Below are 26526 nucleotides of genomic sequence, written 5' to 3' on the forward strand. Positions count from 1 at the left end.
GAAACGTTGCCGTTCCATATTGGGACCAATACAAAGCTATATCGCTCATTTTCACACAAACAAAAAATGCACGGTATCGCCCCTCGCAGGTTCCTCAACAGAAACGGAGGATAACCTGAGAATGTGTTAGCACGTCCAGGACGATGTCGTAGAAATTATCTGTACATCAATGTGTGACTTGTTCCATGTATCAGTGCCATTCTCCATCCAGGAGCCGCAGCTGTACAGGCCCTCTCACACCACCCAATCTCACCGGAACCAAATCTTGGCATCTACAGATGCTACTGCCGCTCAAGGTGCAGTTGAACATCCTTGACTTCCAGTGTGTTTAGCCACAGTGCCGTGCCACACCACACCAGCAACAAAAGCATCAGCAATCTGAAAACATTTCTTCAACAGCGTCATCAGGCCAATTTGGATTAATGTCACACACCAGGTCCCACAGCGTCTTCTTGCTTCAAACCAGATTGCCTTCTGGACTCCCATGCCCCACTGAGCCCTGTGTTCCAAGACCCAGGTTTCTTGGAAAAAATTGTCCTTCTTTCCGGCTGCAGTAAAGGAAGGAAACAGCAACAGCAGCCTCCAGGCATTAGCAGCCACCAGCAGGAGCAAGCAGCAAACACAAATAGCAGCTGTGAAATGCACTCACAACAAACAAGGCCAACTCCTTACTAGCAATAGCCTTCAGCTGTGAAGCTAGAGGCTGCTCACAGTCAAAGGGAGTGAAGTTAACTTTCATGAGAGAAGATGTAGCAGGGCTCTGTCTTGGAAGTGTTCGCACAGACAGGCTGCAGCTGTGGTTGTCCCTGTTATGGGTCGCCACAATATTTTGAGATGGCTTGAAGGCCTCAAAACCCCTCAACCTCCAATCATCCCCCATGCCCAGCCCAGGGTCGACCTTCAACCTGGAAAACTTCAGCCCCTGAACCAAGCCCAACCCCCGAGGGGTCTTGTGTGTACCGGCAGGGCCTGTCATTCGAGGGCCTGCCAGACCGAGCGTCTCGCCAAAGGTTCCGGCTGAGCAGTGGACTGCGCTACATCTCTGCCACATCCTGGTGCACCTGGAACCGTGGGGGTATGGAGGAGGACACCTGTTCCCAGTGTGACAGTCGCCCTGAACGTCCATGTTGTATGGTCCTATCAGGCACCCAGTGGGGACCTGTCTGGGATCTCCATCCTCCGTACTGACATCATTAGCCAGATCCTCAGCGGATATCCCTTATCCGCCAAGAGCAAGCCGCCCATCCAGGAGTGCTCCTCAAAGAGGGCGGGGATGACCGACTGCCCCAGGATGTGGCTGTTGTGCACACTCCCTGGGAAGCATGCACACATGAGCTGGATGTTGAGGGAGTGGAACACCTTTCTGTTAATGTAGGGCACTCCTAGATGGTCAGTTGTGCGCAAGGCGACGTGCGTGCAGTCTATCAGCCCCAGGACCTGGGGCCTTCCGGCGATGATGGAGAAACCTGCTGCCCAGGCATCTTGTTGGGCTTGGTCCATGTCAAAGATGATGTAGTTTCCGTCTGGAGAAACAGGTCATCCATGACCTGCCAAATGAACTTGTGGGCTGTAGCCTGTGAGACACCACAGAAGTCCCTGCTCAAGCTCTGAATGATTCCGAGGTGTCTGTTCGGGAGAATTCAAAATGATTCAGAGGTGTAAAAAGTTAAGGGCTGCAGTAACGGCCACCGGGAGCAAGTGTTCTCCTTCTCCATGGGAGGTCAAGTTCACGGGGACATGGCACGGATGCCACACCGTCTCCTTGTTAAGGCGGAGCCTCCTAATGCACACTTCCCCTCTGGGTCCCTCCCTGCCCTGGCAGGCGACACCTGGACCTGGCTCAGGTCCCCTCCCATCGCACTCACCCACCATCCAGCTGTGGACATGTCCCTGGAGCTGTGTCCTATTCCCTGGGTGTTTGGATATTGGCTGCTGCGTGTGTTGCCTCCCGCAGTGTTCAGGCCCAGTGTCCAGGATCATGGTTTGATTGGGATACTAGGCAATGATTCCTACATGCTACATGCCCTGCCCACCCATGGAAATCCACTTGGGTTGTGTGAATTGCTCACTTAACCATGATTGCCAATTCCCTATTTGCAATAGCATTCAGCCACATGGCCAGAAGCCTAGGCGGGCAGTGGGGATAATGGGTGGTTTGTGGGGCAGACGGGCAGAGGCTAGGATTGCCCTCAGAATGGATACACATGATCCAGGGGTTGGCATGGTGGTGCCGTGTGCTTTTGCCCACGGTTGACCCCACCAGCGTCTCCAGCGCACCTTCCATGGTGGCTCACCCCTGTGGAGGGCCCCCCACACCCTAGCGAGCACTAGGGTAGCAAGCCCACTGCCCCCAAGCTCTTTGCCTGTGAGAAAAGATGACTACTCACCTCCTTGGCTCCCCACAGAGGTCCTTCCGCCAGGTTCACGTTGACGAATTGCTGGGGAGGCGAATAAATCATGGGCCTTTGGATAAGGGGTTGCTTCCATTAATCGTATGGAAATGAGGCTTAATTGGTGATAATTGGTTTCTCACCATGCTACAGCGGCGGAATCCCAATTTTGTCTATGGGAACGGGCCAGTTTGGCGCTTTGTCCTCGTTTTCCGCCTCTCCCACTATTCATCGGCCTCGTTTCGCTTGAGCGAGATCGCAACAAGGCCGGAGAATTGCGCCCTTAGAAATCTCTTGGTTGAAATCCACCCAATTTCGCTCCCATGGTAGAGGAAAATGTTCCACGCATCTCACAGAGACAGAAATATCACAAGAAGGTCAATGAGATAGGATGGAGAGTCATTGAAGGAGGAAAGAGAGTGAGAGAAAAAGAAGAGTGGGTTTAGACAGTGAAGATGGAGACGATGCAGCGGAGGTGCGCTATTGGAGAGTTGAGGTTGGGAAGTAGGTAGTTGTAGAGATAGGGAAAGTTAGGGGCAGCACGGTGGCCTAGTGGTTAGCACAACTGCCTCATGGCGCTGAGGTCCCAGGTTCGATCCCGGCTCTGGGTCACTGTCCGTGTGGAGTTTGCACATTCTCCCCGTGTCTGCTTGGGTTTCGCCCCCATAACCCAAAAATGTGCAGGATAGGTGGATTGGCCACACTAAAATTGCCCCTTAATTGGAAAAAATAACTGGGCAATCTAAATTTATTTTTAAAAAAGAGATAGGGAAAGGTGTACGCACCTGAAAGTAGATCAAAAGTTCTACTTTACAAATCAAGAAAGGTGAAAGAAGAGTTGGACAAGCATTGTATGAAATAAACCTGAACAAATGCTTATACATGATTAACCTCTCCAATCTTCATCCCTTGCAGCTTCCTAGTAACTCACCTTAGTGTGTGCACCTAGCAGTCCATTTGGATGACTTATTTCCCAAGTATGCTTATGAATAGTCCTACAGCGCGTATTGCCAACACTCTTCCCTTTTCCCAAGAACTCCACACCCTTTCGAGGGAGAAAGTCTGCCCCCAACTGAGTGTCACTCGGATATTTGATTAAGAAAAACAAGTTTATGCCTTCACTGAAGTATGCACATTCTTGCAAGAATCGCTGGATGGTATTTAGTTGTGTGATTCCTGTTTAATGCTCCAGAAGTGGCTGAAAACAGTCCATTGATGCTTAGCACAGATTTGAATCAAACTTAGGAGCTCTTGATCTATGTGACTTTGATCTATGTGACTTACCTCCCGGATCACTGCGGATAGCTCAACACAACAACAGGGTGAATTCAGCGGCTAGACACATATTCTTGACTGGAGGTTTTAACCCCGAACTATTTTATTAATAATATTTTTCATTTCAGCCTTTCACTTTGCAAACTTGCCACATCGCTGGGGCGGAGAGATTATGATTTCTTGAGGTCAGTCCTCTGACTGGGCTTTCTATAGACAGAAGTAAATGTAATAAAAAGGCCATCCCAAATATTCAATCATGTCACATCCATTATTCAGGTTTCTAGAAATTTGGTTGAAAAAACATCTTTCTTATAGAACTTTGCTTGTGCAATATAAAAGGCCCAATTCTGGAGAATGTTCAATGTGTAACTATAACTCACAAACAGAGAAACAAAGTAATTTCTCAGTCTACATTTGGGACTGGTTGGATTTTCTGTTTGGGCCAATAGTTTCTGGTTGTTCCTACCCCCAATTTGTTATAGCCCATCAGGTTTAGTATAGAGCTAGCTCTGGACAGGTCAGAACAATCTGACTATCATCCTGGAAGTAATGCAAACTCTTATCTCATAAAGACCAATGTCAGTTAATAGCTTAATTCGACTGGTGCCACTGTCACCTCTAACTCAGGTGGTTTGCATGTCCGAAGCCCATTCTAGCTCTTAAACACATCACCTTGGTTAAAATCACAGGATTGAGGGGCTGCTGAACTATCATTGGTGTTGGCTATCGCATAGGACAATGGGGACCATTTGCAACTTTGTCACCTTAACTAGTAACCTGGTGGAGCAAATCTCCCATTCATCGTAGAAACCGCCTGCCTTTTGTCCCATTGAACAGCAGAAAAATGGAAAACTAGCCTCAAAGAATGAATGCATCATTTTGGTTGGGGTGGGCCGTCATGAGTTGAAGCAGACCAGGCCTTTCTCCTGGCCAACATTAACCCCCTAATTCAGATCACCCAAATCAAATTAACTGGCCATTCACCTGTTTTGTGGGACCTTGGTGAGCAGGGATTGGCAGTTGTTTGTCCACTTAAAAACAGTGATGGCACTCCCAAGGCACTCTCTGAATTGTCCTGACAAAGTGCCACATAGTGCAAGTTCTTTCTTTGACGTCAACCACCTAAATGTAGTTGAATACTTCACCTATCTCAGAATCATCTTCAATATTGGAACAACAAACCATGAGATTTGATCCCACATAACTTCGAAATATATCCCCGTTCCTTTAGTGCTGCTGGGTCAAAATCCTGGAACTCCCGCCCTAATAGATGTACCTACACCTCAGGGACTGCAGCAGGTCAAGGAGGTAGCTCACCACCACCTTCAGAAGGACAATTATGGGTGGATGATAAATGCCAGCGATGTCCGCATCCTGTACATAAATAAAAGAGAGAAAATCTTACAACACCTTTGGCTGACTTACAAAATCAAATACAAGATAAACTTGCCTCTAAGCTTAAAGCTAACCTAGAAGTCCGCTAAGTACTCGTCTCATCTGTCCACCATGGTTGATAAAAACTACATGCAATAGTTTTATCAAAAAAATTAGAAATGGTGAATATATAATTCATGCAGCATAGAATTATCAAATGGTAAGAAAATACTTATTATTGAAATCTAAACTCAACCAAAGATTAATTCGGCACCAATTGTGGTAAACAAGTCCTACTTGTCAAGACGTTGACAAACTCCATGAAGCTTCATTTCCAACTGGAAAGGAGAGATGCACCATCAAGATGGACAGGGCAGGAGTTCCATGTTCTCTATCAGCTCCTTGGAAATCACGCAGACCAAACTACCAGTAAAACACCACACAGTGTGAAATCCAACACGACCAAGTGTCAGTAAATGGTGACCACACTGCTGTAACGACACCAACCTTAGCCTGTGCGACGTGTGGGTGCAGTTGAAACTCAAACATTAATCTTCTGACTGTCAATGCCCCGACCCACAAGGCCAGTCACCTCGAATGGTCAACCTGGTCAGTGCAGTCGCAGTGGACAACCAGCCGTAGGTCTGGCTTTGGAAGGAAGCCCAGATGTGCAACACTGTACATTTACTGGAAGAATGATCTTGCTTTAACTACTCAAGAGTTAGCTTTGTTGTATTTATCTGCAAATCTAAAACCTCAATAAAACTTAATTAAAAGAAAGAAAAAAACGAGGAAAGGGCTACTTAAAGACAAGGAAAATGTAAACCAGCTGTGTGAAAAGATTGCTGAATTTACAACACAAAGCTTGCAGTTTAATCCAAGAGTAATGAGTGGGTTGAGATTATGCAGCATCATCTCCATCAGGTCTATCAATGGAAAATAGATAACTGGAAATAGAAAATGCCGTAATAAAGTTCAGAAACTGGAAAGAGACTACAGACTAACTGTTCAAGTCAGAACAAAGGCAGCAAAGTCTGAAAATGAGGATTGGATCATCAATAACTACTGGACCAAAAGAAAGGGTGAGCTCACATTTATACCAGCCCTTTTCATCTATAATCTATGCTAGAAAGAGTTACTTATGCTCCCTTCTGAACCAGAGCTGTGTCTATACCTGAAAAGGTTGAGTTTCATGCTGGAAATGTATCACAACACAGATATTCAGCTTGAAAATGATTGCTGGGAAACATCTGGAAATTAGTCATCACGTCCACAGTAATTTTCTAGCTTACATGAAAGCTTTCAATTTAGTCTGGAGATGATGACTTGTTGGCAGTGCTGAGATCATAAGGAACACTGGGAAAAATGATGACCTTGATAAAACACAGTTATGAATCAGCATAGTCTGCAGTGATGGCGCACAAAGTAGTGATAGGCTGGTTAGTGACCATAGCTGCACCAGTTTTTTGCTCTTTGCTTCTTTATCCTCCACTTGGAGAGGATTACAACGGGAGATTGCGGATGGCAATGAAAGAATATCTTGCATTATGGCCTGCTGACTTAGACTGAGGCAGATATAGAGTAAAACTGGTCGGTAAGAATTTATCACTGATGATACAAATTGAAAAGGAAGATAATAATTTGTTGGAGGAAATTAAAAGTCAATGCTTGAGTGCAGATAAAAAGATATTTAATCAAGGCTTCAGCATTTTGAAAGAAAAGGTAAATTCAAAAACCTGAGCAACTTGTTCAACTGAATCAGTGATTGAGGTGACCAAGCACATAGAAAGGTTGAACCAGTAAAGGTTACTTCATGTTATCCAAGATGATTTGGAAATATCACAATTATTTGATAAAAAATGAAAATAGAAGCTGTTTCCAACATCTTACTTATAGCATGGATGGCCAAAATCAAGGACTTATAAATGCCATTGTCAGGGATTGATATTTGAAATCTTTTGATAGCGAATATGACATTTACAGGACTGTGAAGAAAATAGGATATGGGCCACGACTTCTGAGCTCAGGGGTGTTGCATTGGGGGAGTGAGTGCCTGGGGGGTACACCAAAGATGAGCTGGGGAGCTGTTCACCCCACCCCAACAAGAGGTTCATAGGTAAGATTTGCAGGGGGTAATGGCCCAAAAGTGTAAGCATGCACTGGGAACCGTCCAAAAATACGACTTGAATCTCAAACTTCGGATGGTTCTAGCTCGGTTAGAATAGTTACCCAGAAAATGTTCAAAGAATTAAAACCTCTTCTAACTTCTGGGTAACTATTGCACAGACCTCCACTGCCCCCTTCTCCACCTCCCATATTCGCAACCCTCCAGGGAACACCCCCCAACTGAACCACTCCACAAGGACACCCCCTGATGGGGACTCCCCCCCCCCCAGTAAGCCCGACTCTCACCCCCTCCCTGTCCCACCTCCCAAGCCCGTAACAAATACCCTCCGCTGGCCCACCCTTATCCCTGACCCCAAAGGCCTGGAAAATACCCCTCCTCCACCAAAGGCTGACTGTGGAATCATTTTTACCAGACTGCGCAATCCCAAACACAAGCACCGCTGATTTGCATCTTTTTAATTGATGGTGTTAGTCAGGTATGTGAATTGAAGGGGCAGCACGGTGGCACAGTAGGTTAGCACTGCTGCCTCATGGCGCCGAGGTCCCAGGCTCGATCCCGGCTCTGGGTCACGGTCTGTGTGGCGTTTGCACATCGTTCCCGTATTTGCGTGGGTTTCGCCCCCCCAACCCAAAGATGTGCAAGGTAGATGGATTGAATACGCTAAATTGCCCCTTAATTGGAAAAAAATAATTGGGTACTCTAAATTTATAATTTAAGAAAAGTAGGTGAATTGAAGACTTTCAGTGAAGAGTATTGTTCTTGGTTTATTAGTTGCTTTGTTCAGCATTATAGAAGGTCTCTGTTTGTGGCTCCCTTGGACCCATTGTTTTTGGTACTGCCATGCCTTATTCAGGCCAATGAAAAGCAGGGAAAGTTTCAGCCAGTGGATCAGGCAATAAAAATGAAGATTTTCCCGGTTGCAGCAGCATACTGAACTGTACGATGACTTTGGATCACCTCACTGATGAAAATTAAATTTGTAATTGGAAGTTTTATAAGAAATACAGAGAGAAAACCCTGATGTGACTAAAAGAAAAAGGTTGAGCAGATTCTAAAGTACTGACAAACACCAATCCCTCTGTAGGTGAAGGTGTGTAGTCCAGTGTGCTGATTAGAAATAAACAAGCTACACAAGTAATTGAAGAGGATTATCTATGTTATGCTTCATGGTTTGCTATTGGATTATATTCCTGTTGATCTAAGTGTGGAACTTCTTAAATTCTTGGACTTTCCAGCTGTTTCGACAAAAATGACAGCGAATAAAGAACCATCAAAGAAAAGGAAACTGTCCAACAAACTACTGGAGGTTGAAGAAGACAAAACCAAGTTCAACCCTGGTTCAGAAGAGGCAAAGATCTCCAAGCCACGCAGAGATCTTTGGCAAAGGTTGACAAGACTGGAATGGAAAATATACCTGCCTTCTTTATGTCAAAGAATAAAGGAACATTAAAGATAGCATAACTTTATTTAAAAAAACAAAATGAAGTTTTTGTTTTTGTCAAGGGTTGAGTTGTATTTTCTGCTGCTCCCTGTATCAGACAAATTGGAAAATGTAAACTGGTTTCATACTAACAGTGCCAAATCTTGCTAATTTTTAGCTCAGGCAGATTATAGGCCCAAAGCCCATTTTTCTGGTTTGAATATATCTATTCTTAAAAGTTTCATGTCTTTAAAAAAAAAGGTCAATACAGTGGTTAGCACCCCTGCCTCACAGTGCCAGGGACCCAGGTTCGATTCCTGCCTTGGATGACTGTGCGGAGTCTCCCCGTGTGGGTTTCCTCCGGGTGCTCCAGTTTCCTCCCACAGTCCAAAGATGTGCAGGTTAGGTGGATTGGCCATGCTAAATTGCCCCTTGGTGTCCAAAGTTTAGGTGGGGTTACGGAGATAGGAGGGGGTGTGGGCCTGGGTGGGGTGCTCTTTTGGAGGGGCACTTCAGAATCGATAAGCTAAATGGCCTCCTTCTGCACAGTAAGAATTCTATGAAAACTGAATATTGATGGGAGAAGCATGCTTAAAGGTACTCTAATCACCAATTCATAACTGATGTGAATTAGCCCCCTATTTATAGAGCTCAAAATTCCATTTGTCTTTTTTTATACCTAGGTCAGTTTATATTTGCATTTTTCAGGGAATTATTTACTTGCACAGGCTTCCCCTTTCCCATTGAATGTACACCCATTTCTTATCCTTCCTTTAATATACATTACTTTGTGCTTGTCCACATTAAATTTCTTCTGTTACCTGTTTACCTATTTCGATAGCCCACCTATATCCTTCCTCAGTCCATTATGACCCTTTCACAAGAGGTGGGCATCACTGGCTAGGCCAGCATTTTTATTGTCCATCCTTACTGTCCATTTTGACATCCTTACTGATCACTGAACCCTGACGTTTGTGGCCCAGCAGCAGACTTTGAGGTTGTGTTCCCTTAAAGCAAATCAAAATCATCTATGTACACAGAGAACTCAATTAAATTAATCAAATATGATTTGCCTCAAATAAATCCACGTTAGCTGCCCTTCATGAATCTATGAATTTCTAAATGATTGCTAATTTTATTTCATGTTACAGGGCTGGATTTTATGACAGACCACAGTTCCCTCCGCGTTGGCTAACAAGTCAGGTGGTGGGGTCAGTGGGTAGCCATGATACTGATGGCTTGCCCCACACGGAGCAAGCATTGTTTGCTTGAAGGCAAGACCTCTGCCCCCTTTTCCAAGAGGAAGTCCCACCTTGGAGATCAGCCACCCACTTGGTAGGCCAGCAATAGCCCAACTCCAACAGGAGAACGTGCTGACCACAAGGGGCCTAGGTAAGTCCGGGGTTAGGAGGCCCGGTGAGGGGACCACGGGGTCAGGTTTAAGAGGCTGAGGGTAATGGTTAGAGGACAAGGGGAGGGGGGGGGGCGGCATTGATGATCTGGGGGGGGGGGGGGGGGGGTCCTAGGGTCCTGTAAAGGAGAACCCCCATCTTGCCCAACATGAATCAACATAGGTGAACCTGTCAGCCTTCCCGCTTAGCTGAATCTCCAGTGCTATTCGTGTCACTGTTGCTTTACAGTTAACTTCTAAGCATATGAGCAGAGTAGAAAAATGATTGGTCGAGAAGCCAGATAAACGGATTGTGTTTAGTCTATTTTCATAGTTTTAAAAACGAGGTAAAATCTTCAGCATTACAGAGAAGCCTCCACTGCTACAGTTACATACAGGCTGAGGCAACAAAAGTTAGGTATGAATCTGATTAACACGGCATTGCCTGGAAATCATTAGCAGCAATGTACAGAATGATCCAAAATATCTATACCGACTAATGAAAACAAATGGAAAGTCAAATATGAATGTCAAATCAAATGAAAGGAAGACTAATTCTTGATAAGTGAATGACATTTTGACAGCAGTCAAAGACAGGCTAAGGGCAGCACTGGTCTAAAGAAAACATTTTCACTTGTAGCAAAATGGGACCTATGCAAGTCAGTGTATTAGCGCTGATTGATGAAACACGCATATCCATCACCAGAATGCAAAGCACGGCAACAGAGTTATTCAACCTTTGATCACTGAAAGAATAAATACAGTAATATGAAACCTCAAAGGGTTACAATGAGTACATTTAACATCTTTTAATGAGAATCTGTTGGCAGGAGCATTTGAAACTAGAACTCTCAAATTCATCAGGGCAGGATTTGGCTATTGATGCTGCAGCAAACGTTATACGGATATATGCATATAGAATAACAGATATCAAGCCGTACCTTCATACAATTAAGCAATGCTTCAATATTATAGTTGAAACCCTTGAGTACGTTCTTGTAAATTATAGAATGTTAATGAACCCTTATTACATGGCTCTCCTCTTTGTCGTAACCTTAGATAAACTGCAACACTTGCCTGGCTCCCCTTCTGTGCCCAAGTCCTGGCTTTTCTCTGACCCCATTCTGCTTTCCCACAACACCCCCCCCCCCCCCCCCCCCCTCTCCACACACACACACACACACACACACAATCGTCGACTGGCTCTCTAAACTATCCATTCTCTTTCTTTTTCAGCTGCTGGCTTTGCTCCAGCACAATCTGTTCTCCATTTCTCAATCCCAGCCTTTTGCTCCGAAGATGTCGCCCCCGGTGATTCACATTCCCAGCTTTGCCTCAACTCGATCCGCTTTCACCTAAAAATCCCGATTCTCCAAAAACAAAAATGTTTTCTTGAGGTCATCAACATCTGCCTATACGTTCCCAATGGATCTTCGTGGTCCTCCTGTTGCCTCCGAGCCAGTTACTTTTTGTTCAAAAGCCTCCACTTCTAAAATGTTGACTTGGTCTATTCTTTCCCCACATGCTGCTAGGCCAGCGGTCCGTCTCTGAGAGTTTCTGTTTCTCTGTGTGGTACAAGAGCAGTTGCCCCCCCCCCCCCACCCCATTTATATGAAAATGAAAGTCACCATTGTCCCAGAGGGCCATAGGCTGGTCTCCCCTTTGAGTGAGAGAGAGCTGACTGGTGGTGATTTAACCTGAGGGTCACCACAGGAGGCTGGGAAGCAAGGGATTGTGTTTAATGGGGTGGAAAAGTGAGGGGTAGTGAGCTTTTGCCTTCCCGACTCCTCCCAATTAAATCTTGGAAGGAGAAGGTCGAGGTTGGTCTTCCCATGGGGTCAATTCAGTCCGTTAAGTGGCTAAGTAAGGGCTACTTAAGGTTCTCACCCTACAACGGCAAGGAAAGGAGATGAGGTCATGCCATGTGGCCAGGCCACCTAATATGCCCTGGCAGGGCTGCCTGTGGCTGCGAAGCACCCTCCTGCCCTCTCCCTGAGTGCTAAGGGGGATTCTGTTAGCAGGAAGATCCCCCCCCCCCCTCCTCCCCACCCAACCCCACCTCACTTTAAATTGACTTCCCCTGGCACCCCTCCTCGCTGGGGCCTGCCTGATTGGCCCTGGTGAGGCCCTCCCACTAACTGGATTCAGGAGTCTCCAACGACGGTCCTCCAACTTAGTTTCCTGTAATACCAGCAGTGGCCACTGCCCCTAGCAACGGCACTGCTGAGTCTGAACATCTGCCAGCCTTTGATACGGATCCCTGTCTTGAAGGCCCTGGGAATCCTAATCGCAGACAGCAGACTACCTGATTGGGTTTAAAATCACATTGGGGCTCCCAGAAAAGACTACACGCGGGGCCGTCACCGACTCTGCAGCCAGTGGACAGGCTTGCTGCCACTGGCATTAAATCCATCCCCAAGTGTTGCATTGCAACCTGCCAACTTGTAGCACACAGCATCTGGGTTTTCACTTAACTAAATATTCACATTGAACCACAAATTGGAAATTTGAAGTATTTTGCAGCTGTTTAAGGGAATCAGCAAAGTATTTTTTTTATTGCTGGCAGATTACACTCACGGGAGACACAATTCCAGGTGTGAAGGAGAGAATTGAATCGGAGGAATACTTATGGGGGACAAATTCCAGACCGCACTATGTAAAGTTCAGCTAATTTCTGATTGGGGACCGAAAGCGTTTCTTCTCTCTCCACTCTGGGACTACATTGGGTGAATCTGGGGAGGCCCTGAGTTACTTCAGGAATTCTCCCCATAATGCTCCCATTAGGCCCAATAGAACATGGCATGAATTCCTTCGGGGGCCTAATAAAGGTCCCATTATACAGAGGTGAAAGTGGATTAATCACCTTTAAAAACTTACCAATTTCCTCTCTAGTAGAAACAAAAACATTGTTTTATTTTGTCCTCCCCGAGCCTCAAAGTTCCCCGATTGGACCAATTGGAGGACACCCCTGATCACAAGTGGCCATAAGCATCTGTAACAGGTTCAAGTCGACCATTCTAAGCAATAAAACAAATATAAAAGCAAAACACGTTGAATGCAGGAATATTGAAGCAAAAACAATAAGTGATGGAAATACTCAGTTGGCCAGGCAGTATTTATGGAAAGAGAAAAGGGTTCACGTTTCCGGTTGTCGATCTTTCATTGAAAGTAGAAATAATTAGGGATGTCACAAGTTTGAACCAAGTACAGAAACAGGAGAAAGGTCGTAGGGGAGGAAAGAACATCAGGGAAGGTTTGTGATAGGGTGGAAGGCGGAACTGTAAGTGACAAGTGGCTCATGGTGCAAGACTGTCAGAACCGCCATGGAGGTCACCGGGTGTGAACCAACCAGTTCCCCATGACCTCTACTGAATACGAACTTCCCTGGTAATGGGGCGGGGCTTCCTCTTTAACGAGGAGACCCTTTGGGGAGTGGAGTTAGTCTTTGTGAGTACCTTAAATAAACCTTTACTTTGCACCCTACCATTCGTCCTGCATGATATCTCTGTTTGGCAAAGGCAAAACAGGAGGAGAAAAGAAACATAAGATCATCTCGAGAAGCTGGAAATGAAAACAGCAGAATAAATATCAGAAGTAGGTATAGAGAGGGGAATGGGACTGACTGTATTGCTCTGCATAAGAACACAAGAAATAGGAGCACAATAGGCATATTTCATAGATTTCGTTGAATTTACAGTTCAGAAGGAGGCCATTCGACCCGTCGAGTCTGCACCGGCTCTTGGAAAGAGCACTACCCACACCTCCACCCCATCCCCATAACCCAGTAACCCCACCCAACACTAAGGGCAATTTTGGACACTAAGGGCAATTTATCATGGCCAATCCACCTAACCTGCACATCTTTGGACTGTGGGAGGAAACCGGAGCACCCGGAGGAAACCCACGCAGACACGGGGAGAATGTGCAGACTCCACACAGACAGTCACCCAAGCCAGGAATCGAACCTAGGACCCTAGGAGCTGTGAAGCAATTGTGCTAACCACTATGCTACCGTGCTGCCCAAAAAATATGACCCTCAAGTCTGGTCTGCCATTCATAGAAACATACATAGCAAATAGAAACAGGCGGAGACCATTCGACCCTTAGAGCCTGCTGCGCCATTCATTCTGATCATGGTTGATCATTAAGTTCAATACCCTGATCCCGCCTTCTCCCCTTATCCATTAATACCTATAGCCCCAAGAGCTATATCTAAATCCTTCTTGAATATACAATGTTTTCACCTCAGCTACTTTCTGTAGTAGTGAATTCCACAGATTCACCACTCTCTGGGTGAAGAAATGTCTCCTTACCTCAGTCCTAAAAGGTTTACCCCTTCTCCTCAAACTAGGACCCCCCCCCCCCCCCTTAGTCCTGGACTCCCCCACCATCAAGAACATTCTTTCTGAATCTACCCTCTCTAATCCTGTTACAATTTTATAAGTTTTGATGAGATCCCCCCTCACTCTTCTAAACTCCAATGAATATAATCCTAAACATACTTCGTCTCTCCTCATATGACAGTCCTGGCATCCCAGCAATTAGCCTGGTAAACCTTTGCTGCACTCCTTCCATAGCATGAACATCCTTCCTTAGATAAGGACACCAAAACCCAAAACTGCACACAATACGCCAGGTTTTGCCTCAGCAATGCCCTGTACAATTATAGTAAAACATCCCTATTCTTGCACTCAAATCCTCTCGCTATGAAGACCAAAATACCATTTGCCTTCTTTACTGCCTGCTGTACCCGAGCGCTTACTTTCAGCATGAAGTAATCAAAGTCTCGCTGTGTGTCCACCTCTCTCAATTTACTCCCATTCAAATAATAATCTGCCTTCCTAATTTTGCAACCAAAGTGGATAACCTCACATTGACCCACGTTATCCTGCATCTGCCATGCATTTGTCCCCTCACTCAGCCTGTTCAAATCCCACTGAAACATCTCTGCATCCTCCTCAAAGTTCACCCTCCCACTGAACTTTGTATCATCAGCAAATTTGAAAATACTACAATTAGTTGCCTCACCCAAATCATTAATATATAATATCAACAGTTGGGGTCCTAGCACAGAAATGCTGAAACAGAAACTGTACCCCACTAGTCACTGCCTGCCAATCAGAAAAAGACCCATTTATTCCAACGTTTTGCTTCCTGTCTGTTAGCCAGCTTTCTATCCATCCCAAGACACTACCCACAATTCCATGCGCTTTGAATTTACATATTAATCTGCTATGTGAGACCTTGTCTAAAGCCTTCTGAAAGTCTAAATAAACCACATCCACCTGGTCCCCCTGGTCAACTCTACTCGTTACATCTTCAAAGAATTCCAGTAGATTTGTCAAGCATGATTTTCTTTTCATAAATTCATGCTGACATTGTCTGATTATACCAAAGAGAAAATGCTGGAAAATCTCAGCAGGTCTGGCAGAATCTGTAGGGAGAGAAAAGATCTAACATTTCAAGTCCAGATGACCATTTGTCAAAATCCAAATTTCCAGCATCAGCAGTAATTTGCTTTTATTTTGTCTGATTATACCACTGCTTTCAAAATGCTGTGCTATGAAATCCTTGATAATGGACTCTAGCAACTTTCCTACTACCGACGTTAGACACACTGGTCTATAGTTCCTGATTTTCTCTCAGCCTCGATTTTAAAAAAATATTAGCCACCCTCCAATCTGTAAGAACCATTCCAGAGTCCAAGGATGTTTGAAAAATGACTGCTAATGGATCTACTGGGCGGGATTCTCTGATCCTGAGGCAAAGTGTTGATGCCGTCGGAAACATGGCCTCAGGATCAGCAATTCTGGCCCCTACAGGGGGCCAGCATGGCACTGGAGCGGCCCACGCCACTCCAGCTGCTGACCCCAGCGTCAACTGGGAGCCGTGGGGTCTGTGCATGTGCAGTGGCTCCCTTCTCTGCCCCGGCCCCGATGCAACATGGCGTAGGGCTAAAGGGGCCGGCGCGGATGAAAGGAGGCCCCCAGCCTGAGAGGCCGGCCCATCAATCGGTGGGTCCCGATCGCGTGCCGGGCCACAACGGAGGCCCCCCCCCCCTCCGCTGTCAATCCCCCCTCCCCCCCACAGGCCGCCTCCGGACCGTTCCATGCCAAGGTGCCATCACCTGAGAGCAGATTAGAACGGTGCTGGTGGGACTCAAGTTTTTTGTTACGGCCGCTCGGCCCACCTTGGGCCGAGAATCACCAGGGGGAGCCCCGTAGAGCGCCCCCCGACCGGCGCTGTGCTGACCACGCCGGCGCCAATAGCGCCAATTCTCCGCTCTGCATCCTCGAACTGAGAGAATCCCGCCCACTATTTCTAGGTCTACTTCCTTATGTACTCTGGGATGAAGATGATCAGGCCCTAGAGATTTATCTGCCTTCAGTCCAATTAATTTCCCCCAAACCATTTCTCTATTAATACTAATTTCCTTCAGCTCCTCACTAAAACTTGGTTTCTCAGATACACTATTCATGGGCGAAATTCTCTGCAGACCGTCGTAACGCCGATTTCCGGCGAGCAAAATTGGTGTAGATGACTCCGGCGTGGGGGCCTTCTTTTAGGCAGCTTTTCTCCGTTCCCGGAGGGGCCAGCAGCGGACTGACGCGATACGGCATTTTGGGGGGGGGGGGGAGGAGGAGAGAGACAGACCCGGCATTTGGGGGGGGGGGGGGGAGGAGAGAGACAGACCCGGCATTGGGGGGGGGGAGGAGGAGGAGAGAGACAGACCGGCATTTGGGGGGGGGGGAGGAGGAGAGAGACAGACCCGACGTTGGGGGGTTTGCGGCGTTGAGTTGAGAGGAGAGGGGGGGGGGGTTTGTGGCGTTGAGTTGAGGGGGGGGGGTTTGCGGCGTTGAGTTGAGAGGGGGGGTTGCGGTGTTGAGTTGAGAGAGGGGGGGCGGCGTTGGAGGGGGGGCGGCGTTGGAGGGGTGTAGGGGTGGTGAAGGGGGTAGGGGTGGTGAGGGGGGGGTTGGGGTAGGGGCAGCGGCGTGCAGAGGAGGGGGGCGACGGATGCCCGGGGCCAACGCACCGTTGCCCCCCCTCTGCACGCCGCTGCCCCTACCCCAACCCCCTCCCCTCACCACCCCTACCCCCTTCACCACCCCTACCCCACTCCAACGCCGCACACCCTCCCCACTAACGCCGCACCCCCCCCACTAACGGAGGAAGGAAGGGGGGGAGGAGGAAGGAAGGGGGGAGGAGGAAGGAGGGGGGGAGGAAGGAAGGGGGGAGGAGGAAGGAAGGGGGGACGAGGAGAGAGGGGGGGGTGTGGGTACCGGCCTTCAGAGGGAGGGGGATGGGGTGTGAGTACCGGCGTTGAGGGGGGGGGGACCCGGCGTTGAGAGGGGGGGACCCGGCGTTGAGATGGGGGGGACCCGGCGTTGAGAGAGGGGGTTGCAGCGATGAGGTGGGGTTGCGGCATTGAGGGTGGGGGGTTGCGGCGTTGCGAGAGATGGGGGGGCGGCGTTGGAGGGGGGTAGGGGTGGTGGGGAGGGGGGTAGGGGCGTTGGAGGGAGGTAGGGGTGGTGGGGGGGGTGGTTGGGGTAGGGGGCAGCGGCGTACAGAGGGGGGGGCGACGGTGCGTTGGCCCCGGGCATCCGTCGCCCCCCTCTCTGCACGCCGCTGCCCCCAAACCCCCCCCGATGCCGCAACCCCCCCCGATGCCGCAACCCCCCCTCCCCCGATGCCGTAACCCCCCCCCGAGTGCCGCAACGCCCCCCGATGCCGCAACCCCCCCGATTGCCGCAACCCCCCCGATGCCGCAACCCCCCCCGATATGCCGCAACCCCACCGATGCCGCAACCCCCCCCGATGCCCGCAACCCCCCCCCGATGCCGCAACCCCCCCCGATGCCGCAACCCCACGAACCTGCAACCCCCCCCGATTGCCGCAGGCAACGGCCCCCCGATGCCGCAACCCCCCGATGCCGCAACCCCCCCCGATGCCGCAACCCCCCCACGATGCCGCAACCCCCCCCGATCGCCGCAACCCACCACCCCCCCCCGATGCTTGCAACCCACCCCCCCCCCGACACTGAATGGCGTCAACCATCGTCAATGGTTGACGCCGTTTTAAAGCTACTGTGATTTTCGCCGACGTGACCCATGGCCACGTCGGCGGGACTTCGGCCCATCCGGGCCGGAGATTTGTGGAAACAAAAATATAATGAAATCCCGCCGGCGCCAGCTGTTTTCAGAGGCTGCCGGCGGGATTTGCACAGCGCCGGTTTTTGGCCGGTCAGAGAATTAAAAACCCTGCGGGAGCGGGAATAACGCCGCTGCCGGCCGATTCTCCGACCCTGCGTGGGGTCGGAGAATTTCGCCCCATGTCTTTCTTTCTGAAGACAGAAGCAAAGTACGAATTTAGTTCCTCAGCCATTTCTTTTTCCCCATTATGATTGTGAATTCATCCTTTCTGACTGTAAGGGATCTACATTCGTTTTCAGCAATCTTTTTCCCTTTACTATATAGAAACTTTTCTAGTCAGTGTTCCCAGCCAGCTTACTTTCATATTATATTTTCCCCTTCTTAATCAATCCCTTGGTCTGCCTTTGCTGAATTTTAAACTGTTCCCAATCCTCAGGTCTATGGCTTTTCTTGCTAACTTGTATGCCTCTTCTTTGGATCCAGTACTATCTTTAATTTCCCTTGTAAGCCATGGTTTGGCCACAGTTCCCTTTCTGCTCTTGCGCCAAATAGGAATAAACAACGTTTAGAGTTCATCTATTTGTTCCTTGTTATTGCCTGTCCACTGCCCTTCCTTTCAGTCATGTTTCCGAGTACATCATAGTCAGGGGCTGGTTTAGCTCACCAGGCTAAATCGCTGGCTTTCCAAGCAGGCCAGCAACACGGTTCGATTCCTGTACCAGCCTCCCTGGACAGGCGCCGGAATGTGGCGACTAGGGGCTTTTCACAGTAACTTCATTGAAGTCTGTTGATCGTTCTGGGTGAGTGTGCTTAACGCTCAATTTGGCTCTGTTTCTTTACTTAGCTCTGGAGTCACCAGGTATCGTTAAGACACCGCCACAAGTTCAAGGTGAAGTTCAAAGGAATAAAACCATACACCAATTAGTAAGTTCAAACAACTGAGTTTATTATAATACAATTATAATAACTACCCATGCACACGCTGAAAGGATTAAACTTATTCCTACCGCTAAATAAACTAATACTTATCTCGAAGGAACTGCTGGGTCAGGGAACAAGGCCTCTTGCTCTGCTCTGGTCTGCAGACTTCAGGTTGGTATAAGTTAAAAGGGGTCAGGAGTGTCTATCTCTGGTAGCGATCGTTGTGAGACACTTACTTGCTGGCGGCTGCTGTCGGAACCTCTCTCTCTCTCCTTCAGGGTCTTCTTGGCAAAAGCTGGTCGAGGTGCTGGTCCACGGAGGAGTGCTGGTCAAAGAGGGAGGAGGGCTGGACAAGAAGACTGAACCATGTGTGGGGCCTGTCTTTTATAGGTCCCAGGGATCCGCGCCCCTTTGGGCGGACTCCCTTACCTGCTTGGAATCGATTGGGTCTCTTCCCAATCGATAAGTTTGAATCCCCCCCAATACTGAGGCTGTTCCTTAGCTACTGGGCGGGCCTTCAGGCTCTTTGTTTTCAAACCCTGTTGGTGCCTGAGTGTCTGGTATCCTTTACAATGTTGCAGTTGCTTCCCCATTTGTGTCCATTGTATCTGGAATCGTTCCATTAACATGCTAATTATCCCGGTGATTGCCTCATTAGTATGCGGAACGTTCGTTTCGGTGCTGTCTGCTTTCTTAGCAGACAGAATCCACACCTGCTAGGTGCAGCCTGCTGGGGCTGCAAACATTGTCCATTTTATCCTGTATGCTTTGCGTTCCTCCATTTTGTATTTAGGGAAATGGCCAACTTCGGTGGCTACAAGCCTACTCATGACAATAAGCGATTTTCATTTCATTTTCAACTCATGCCTCATACCATCATAGTTACATTTATTAAGATTCAGGACCCTAGGGCGGGATTCTCCGACCACCCCGCCGGGTGGCGCTCGGCCTCTCCGAAGCCGGCTGCCAATTCTCCAGTGCCGGTTTTCGGGCGGGGACAGGAATCGTGCCAGTCGGGGGCCATTGTCAGCGGCCCCCCTGGCAATTCTCCGGGCCCCGATGGGCCGAGCGGCAGCCCGTTTTCGGCCAGTCCTGCCAGCGTGCAATGGACATGGTCCAACCCGGCGGGATCTGGCTTGGAGGGCAGTTAGCGGGGTCCTCGGGGGGGGAGGGGGGGTTCGCAGGGGGATCCGGCCCGGGGGGGGGGGGCCACGGTGGACCGCCGATCTGCGGACGGGCCTGTGCCATGGGGGCACTCTTTCCCTCCACACCAGCCTCTGTAAGGCTCCACCATGGCCAGCGTGGAGAAGAAACCCCCTGCGCATGCGCAGGAAACACGTCGGCGGTTCTGCGCATGCGCCAGAAAACGCTGGCAGTCCTGCGCATGCGCCAACTCGCGCCAGCGCCAACCCCTCCAGCGCCGGCCTAGCCCCCAGAAGTGCAGACGCCGGAGTGGTTCACGCCGCTCTTGTCGCCGGTCCGGGCCGCCCCGCCGGTTGAGGGAGAATCCCGGCCCTAGTCTTAGAATCTCACTACCACCTTATTATAGTCATTCATTCCGAAGGGTTCTCTCACAACTGGATTGCCAACTAATCCTTTCTCATTGTACAGCACCGAGGCCAAGATGGCATCTTCCCTTGTTGGTTCCTCAAGGTATTGGTCCAGAAAACCATCCAGTATACACTCCAGATATTCCTCCTCTATTATCCTGTGACTAATTTGAATCACCTAATCTATTTGCATATTAAAGTCATCCAAAATCACAGATGTTCCTTTATCACACGTGGATTTCCTGTCTAAAGCTATTCCCAACATTGCCACTGCAGTTTGGTGGTCTGTATGCCACCCCAATGAATGCCTTTTGCCCCTTGATCTTTCTTAACTCAACCCACACACATTCCACATTGTGTATGCTGATATCTTTCCTCAATATTGTATCAATGTTTTCTTTAATCAACAATGCAACCACCTTTTCCTTTCTGTCTGTACACTGCTCCCACCAATATTTTGTGACTCTTGCTATTTCTAATTTCCATCCCTACTGATTCTACTTAATGATCTTCAGAGGCCAGATCCTTTCTCACTATCGTCCTAATGTCATCTTTTATTATCAGGGCAACATCTCCTTCTTTGCCGGTCTGTCTGTCCTTTCAAAATATTGCGTATTCTGAAATATTTATATCCCACTCAGATCACCTTGTAACCGTGACTCTGCGATGGTGATTAGATTGAAATCATTTACCTCTATTTGTGCTACTAGAACATCTACCTTATTGCAAATACTTGGTGCATTCAGATAATGACTCTTTCATTTATTTTTTTTACTTCGATACCCTACGGTAACCTTTTCATTTTTTCTTAACCTCGCTGTCCCTTCCTGTCCCATTCTGCTTTTCTTTACTCATATTAGAACATAGAACATACAATGCAGTAGGAGGCCCTTCAGCCCATCGAGTCTGCACCGACTCACTTAAGTCCTCACTTCCACCCTATTCCTGTAACCCAATAACCCCTCCTCACCTTTTCGGCCAATCCACCTAACCTGCACATCTTTGGACTGTGGGAGGAAACCGGAGCACCCGGAGGAAACCCAGGCACACACGGGGAGAACGTGCAGACTCCGCACAGACAGTGACCCAGTGGGGAATCGAACCTGGGACCCTGGCGCTGTGAAGCTGTGATTGTTATACTGTTCCAATGCCTCCACTTTTCTCTTTGAATTTCTAAATTGCCTTTCACCCCAACCCATCCCCTCCACCACCAACCCATTCCTGCCAATCCCCCTCTAACCCTTTATTTAGTTGTTTATTTATTTATTGTTTTAATAAACTTAGAGTACCCAAGGGGCTGTTTAGCACAGGGCTAAATCACTGGCTTTCAAAGCAGACCACGCAGGCCAGCAGCACGGTCCGATTCCTGTAACAGCCTCCCCGAACAGGCGCTGGAATGTGGCGACTAGGGGCTTTTCACAGTAACTTCATTTGAAGCCTACTCGTGACAATAAGCGATTTTCATTTCATTTCTTTTTTTCCAATTAAGGGGTGATTTAGCGGGGCCAATTCACCTACCCAACACATCTTTTTGGATTTTGGGGGTGAGGCCGACTCAGACACGGGGAGAATGTGCAAACTCCACACGGACAGTGACCCGGAGCCCGGATGGATCCGGGTCCTCGAGGCAGTGAGGCAGCTGTGCTAACCGCTGCACTCCCATGCTACCCACCACCACGTTATTTTAAAGTCCTGCCCACAGCCCTTGTTATACATTTGGCCAGGACACCGTCACAGCAGGGTTCAAGTGGAACTCGCGCCAATAGAATTGGTCACCCTTACCTGAGCGCTGATGCCAGCGCCCATGAATCAAAACCCCTTCTCCCCTCACCACTCATTGACTCAAGTGTTTAACACTCTAATCTGCTTGAACCTATGCCAATGTGTGTGTGGCTCAGGTAACGTGCCAGTCATGATTGTCTATACCTCTGACACTCTACATTTTAATTTGGGCCCTAACTGCTCAAATGCATCGGGTGCAATTTTCCAGTCGTGATGCGCCGAGTGTCGATCTGGCTATTCCTGGTGGATAGCAGGAAAGCCCGGCGCCAACACAATCGATGTGATCTGGATCATGCCCTTGCTGGGCGTGATCCAGATCTGGATTTTAAAATGAGTCATTAAATGCATTGAAATGTGTGCAGCCCGTTTGAGAACAGAGTCTCCCGGCTCCCAGGATTCACCAGTCCCACCGACGCAGCCTAAGGCCTGTGCCAATCAGTGCTGGTTTCCAAAAACGGAAACCAGACCTGATGGCCATGCCAGGTCCAGAGGCCCTGGCACCCGGACAGTGCTAACCTCACACTCTGCTGGTGCCCAAGTGCTGGCAGTGCTGGAGTGCCATGGGGCAGTGCCAAAGGGTGGGGCCTGAAGGGGGCCATACCCATGAAAGGGGGACATGAAGGGGGGGCATAAAGCGGTGATGCCTGAAGGGGTGTATGAAGGGTGGGACGTGAAGGGTGGGTATGATGGGCTGGAGTGTATGAAGGAGGAGGTTTGAAGAATGGGAGGGTATGGGGGGGGCCGGGTTGGCCTTAAAGGCGGGTGAGGGCCCTCAGTGACCCCATAATGGGGTATGCACACTTGTGGTGGGGGGAATGGGGCTATTCCCCATTGCTGATGAGATGGATGGGATGGGGCCCGATCGCCCTCATGCCTGAGTGGTGTGGGAGTGGGGGGGGGGGGGGGGGGGGGGGGCACACCAACCTTTAGTGGTGGGTGGAAGTTGCTCCTCTGGGATCAAGGGTTGGGGGTGTTCCCCATGTCTGCGGGGGGTCATGATATCCATGGGTAGGCGTGTGGGGGGCTTTCAACTTAACTTTGAGATCTGGGCACCCTTTGAAAAGGGCACCCTGATCTCTGAGGAGCCGGTCTTGTCGGCTTCTTTAATTTCCCACCAGAAAAAATTCTAAATATGGGATGATTCAGTGATAATCTCCTCATGCTCCAAAAAAATTACTATGTGTGGGTGACATGAGATCTGGATCACGTCAAACACCCGGCAGGAATCGCCCTGCAAAACCCAACCAAAATGACGCTTAATTGGGAGAATCGTGCCATCATTTCTGGATCTACTTACATCATTCGTTTCCACATAGACCATGAAAACAGAATACTCCCACTCCCACTTCAAGTTCCTCCCTGGTCACGATGAGATGTCCTTAACTCTGGCATCGAGCAGGCAACACAACCTTAGCAGTTTCCGGTTACGGCTGCAAAGTTTAGTATCGATCCCCTGGCTATACTTTCTCCTGTTGCTACCACATACATTCCTTTTGACTCCCTCCACTTGAATGGCATCCTTCACCGTGGTGTCATGGCCAGGCCATTCATCCACCTTGCAGTCCTTCTCCTCATCCACCCAGGTAGCAAGCACTTTGTACCTGTTGGACAAAGTCAGGGGCTGAGATTCCTCCATCACTAAGTATTGGCTCCCCAAACCTGCCTGACTCAGTCACACCCTCTTGTTCTTAACCATTGACCAATTCTAAAGTTCTACCTAACCTAAGGGGGTGCGACTGCCTCTTGGAGCAAAGTGTCTAGATAACTCTCCCCCTCCCTAATGCTCCCAATACTCGCAATCAGACTCCAGCTCAACAAATTTAAGCAGAGATTGCCCAAGCTATAGACACTCACTGCGGGTATGGTTGTCCAGGATTGCAATGCATTCCAAAGATCCCCACATGCTGCTGTCATGGCAGCTCCACACCTTACAGAGAGCCAGAATGGACTTGATGGGCTGAAAAGCCTCCTCCTGTGTGGTAATGATGATGCAACGCTGTGAAGCTGTTGTCTGGAAAAATGAGGGCAGTGGTTATGACCTGAAATTGTTGAACTTGAAATGAAATGAAAATCACTTACTGTCACAAATAGGCTTCAAATGAAGTTACTGCGAAAGTCCCCTAATCACCAAATTCCGGCACCTGTTCAGGGAGGCTGGAACGGGAATTGAACCAGGCTGCTGGCCTGCCTTGGTTTGCTTTCAAAGCCAGGGATTTAGCCCTGTGCTAAACCAGCTCCTGATGTTGATGTTGAGTCTGGAAGGACATCAAGTGGAATAAAACTGAACTCATGCACCTCACAGTAGATATTATTAAAATGTGTTGGAATGATTTCGAGCTGCAAACGTACAGCAACATTAGAAGCCAAAAGTAAGTTTGTGCACATTAGAAATCTGAAATCTGAGCATGTCCAGAATATGCTGGAGGTGCACAAAGGGTCAGTCTGCATCTGAAAGAAACAGCAGTTAACGTGGAACATTATTCGAACTTCTGAAGTGTATCTTCCCAAAATACTAACCTATAGCTCAGGTGCCCTTCCACCTATTGCATATTTACATATTTTTTGATCAATTTAAAGTACCCAATTCAATTTTTTGCCCAATTAAGGGGCAATTTAGCGTGGCCAATCCGCCTAATCTGCACATTTTTGGGTTGTGGGGGTGAGACCCACGCAGACACAGGGAGAATGTGCAAACTCCACACGGGAAAGTGACCTGGGGCCAAAATCGAACGTGGGTCCTCTGTGCCATGAGGCAGCAGTGCTAACCACCGCAACACCATGCCGCCCTACCTACTGCATATTTACAATTTTTGTTTTAGGGAAAAAAATATTTCAGGTTTCAAAGTCCATTTGAACCTAATTGTGCCCTTATGGATCCCACCTATACGGTCATCCAGACTCATTCATGTTGTGAAAGATTTGATGAAGTAAAGCAGAGAAAGAAACAGTCAAGTCAAATTTGTGATAGGAAGTAGCAAGTTGCGTAGAAACAGAATTCAAACTTCAACTGGAATTACTTTCTCCCCTTCTCTCATAGTGGTAGCAGTTCCTCATGGGTATGACTCCTGCTGTCCAAATAGTTCATCCCGAAGGCTATTCTCGATCCATAAAGGTGGTAGAGTCACAACATTTAAGGAAGCATTTAGATGAGTACTTGAATCACCATAGCAAACAGGGCTATGGAACCAGATCTGGAAAATGGGATTAGAATAGATAGGCGCTTATCAATTCTCGGCCTTTTGGCTAAGATGAGCGTGAGGTCAGGTGTAATGCCTGCATCTGGTCTGTCTCTCTTGTGGGGACCATGAATTGGATTCAATTTGAATTGGTTTTTGGAGCAGGATAGGAGCTGGATTAGGGGTTTGTCCCTGTCCACACTCTGAGCTCTGGCTTTGTAACTCTGATAAAGTAATAAACAAAAAAGAATAGATAGGTGCTTGATAGCCGGCACAGACACGATGGGCTGAAGGGCCTCTTGATGTGCTGTAAAACTCTTTGACTCTATATTCAAAAACAGTGAATACCTTTGGTGGGACATTATAACTAAACCTGGGAATTAACCCTTACATTGCTGTGACAGGAAAAATATTCCATACAAAGTAATTTTTTTTTAAATTTTAGAGTCCTCAATAATTTTTTCCAATTAAGGGGCAATTTAGCGTGGCCAATCCACCTACCCTGCACATTTTTTAGGTTGTGGGGGCGAAACCAACGTAAACACGGGGGGAATGTGCAAACTCCACACGGACAGTGACCCAGAGCCAGGATCGAACCTGGGACCTCAGCGCCGTGAGGCAGCTGTGCTAACCACTAGGCCACCGTGCTGCCCCCATACAAAGTAATTAATATGCTGCGTTAGTTCTCAGTCATATTGACAATTGTTTTCAGACAGGCAGGTAAAAAATATATAATTTTCTTTCAATCAGCAAAACATTTATGAAACTGCTGCTTTTCTGGGTCCACTTAAAACATTGGACTGATAAGCAGCTTGCACGAAGTAAAAGTGAAGAATTAATGAACAGAAAGTAAAACTCACCATTACAGCAGAGGAGATTCTGCAGGGACATTGGACAATTTCCCACCTGATTCAATTTTCAGGCTGGTCTTTAAACGAGAGTCCAGCACTTTAACGCTCAGCAGGTGGGA

The 26526-nt window shown here is 48.2% G+C and overlaps 1 pseudogene; it reads left to right on the forward strand.

Moving 5' to 3' along the window:
* The first annotated feature begins 6650 nt into the window (after positions 1 to 6650).
* LOC119952402 lies at positions 6651 to 8628 on the forward strand (annotated as a pseudogene).
* The last annotated feature ends 17898 nt before the right edge of the window (positions 8629 to 26526 follow it).

Source organism: Scyliorhinus canicula, chromosome 17, assembly GCF_902713615.1.
Source record: "Scyliorhinus canicula chromosome 17, sScyCan1.1, whole genome shotgun sequence".
In the NCBI taxonomy this organism is placed as follows: Eukaryota; Metazoa; Chordata; class Chondrichthyes; order Carcharhiniformes; family Scyliorhinidae; genus Scyliorhinus; species Scyliorhinus canicula.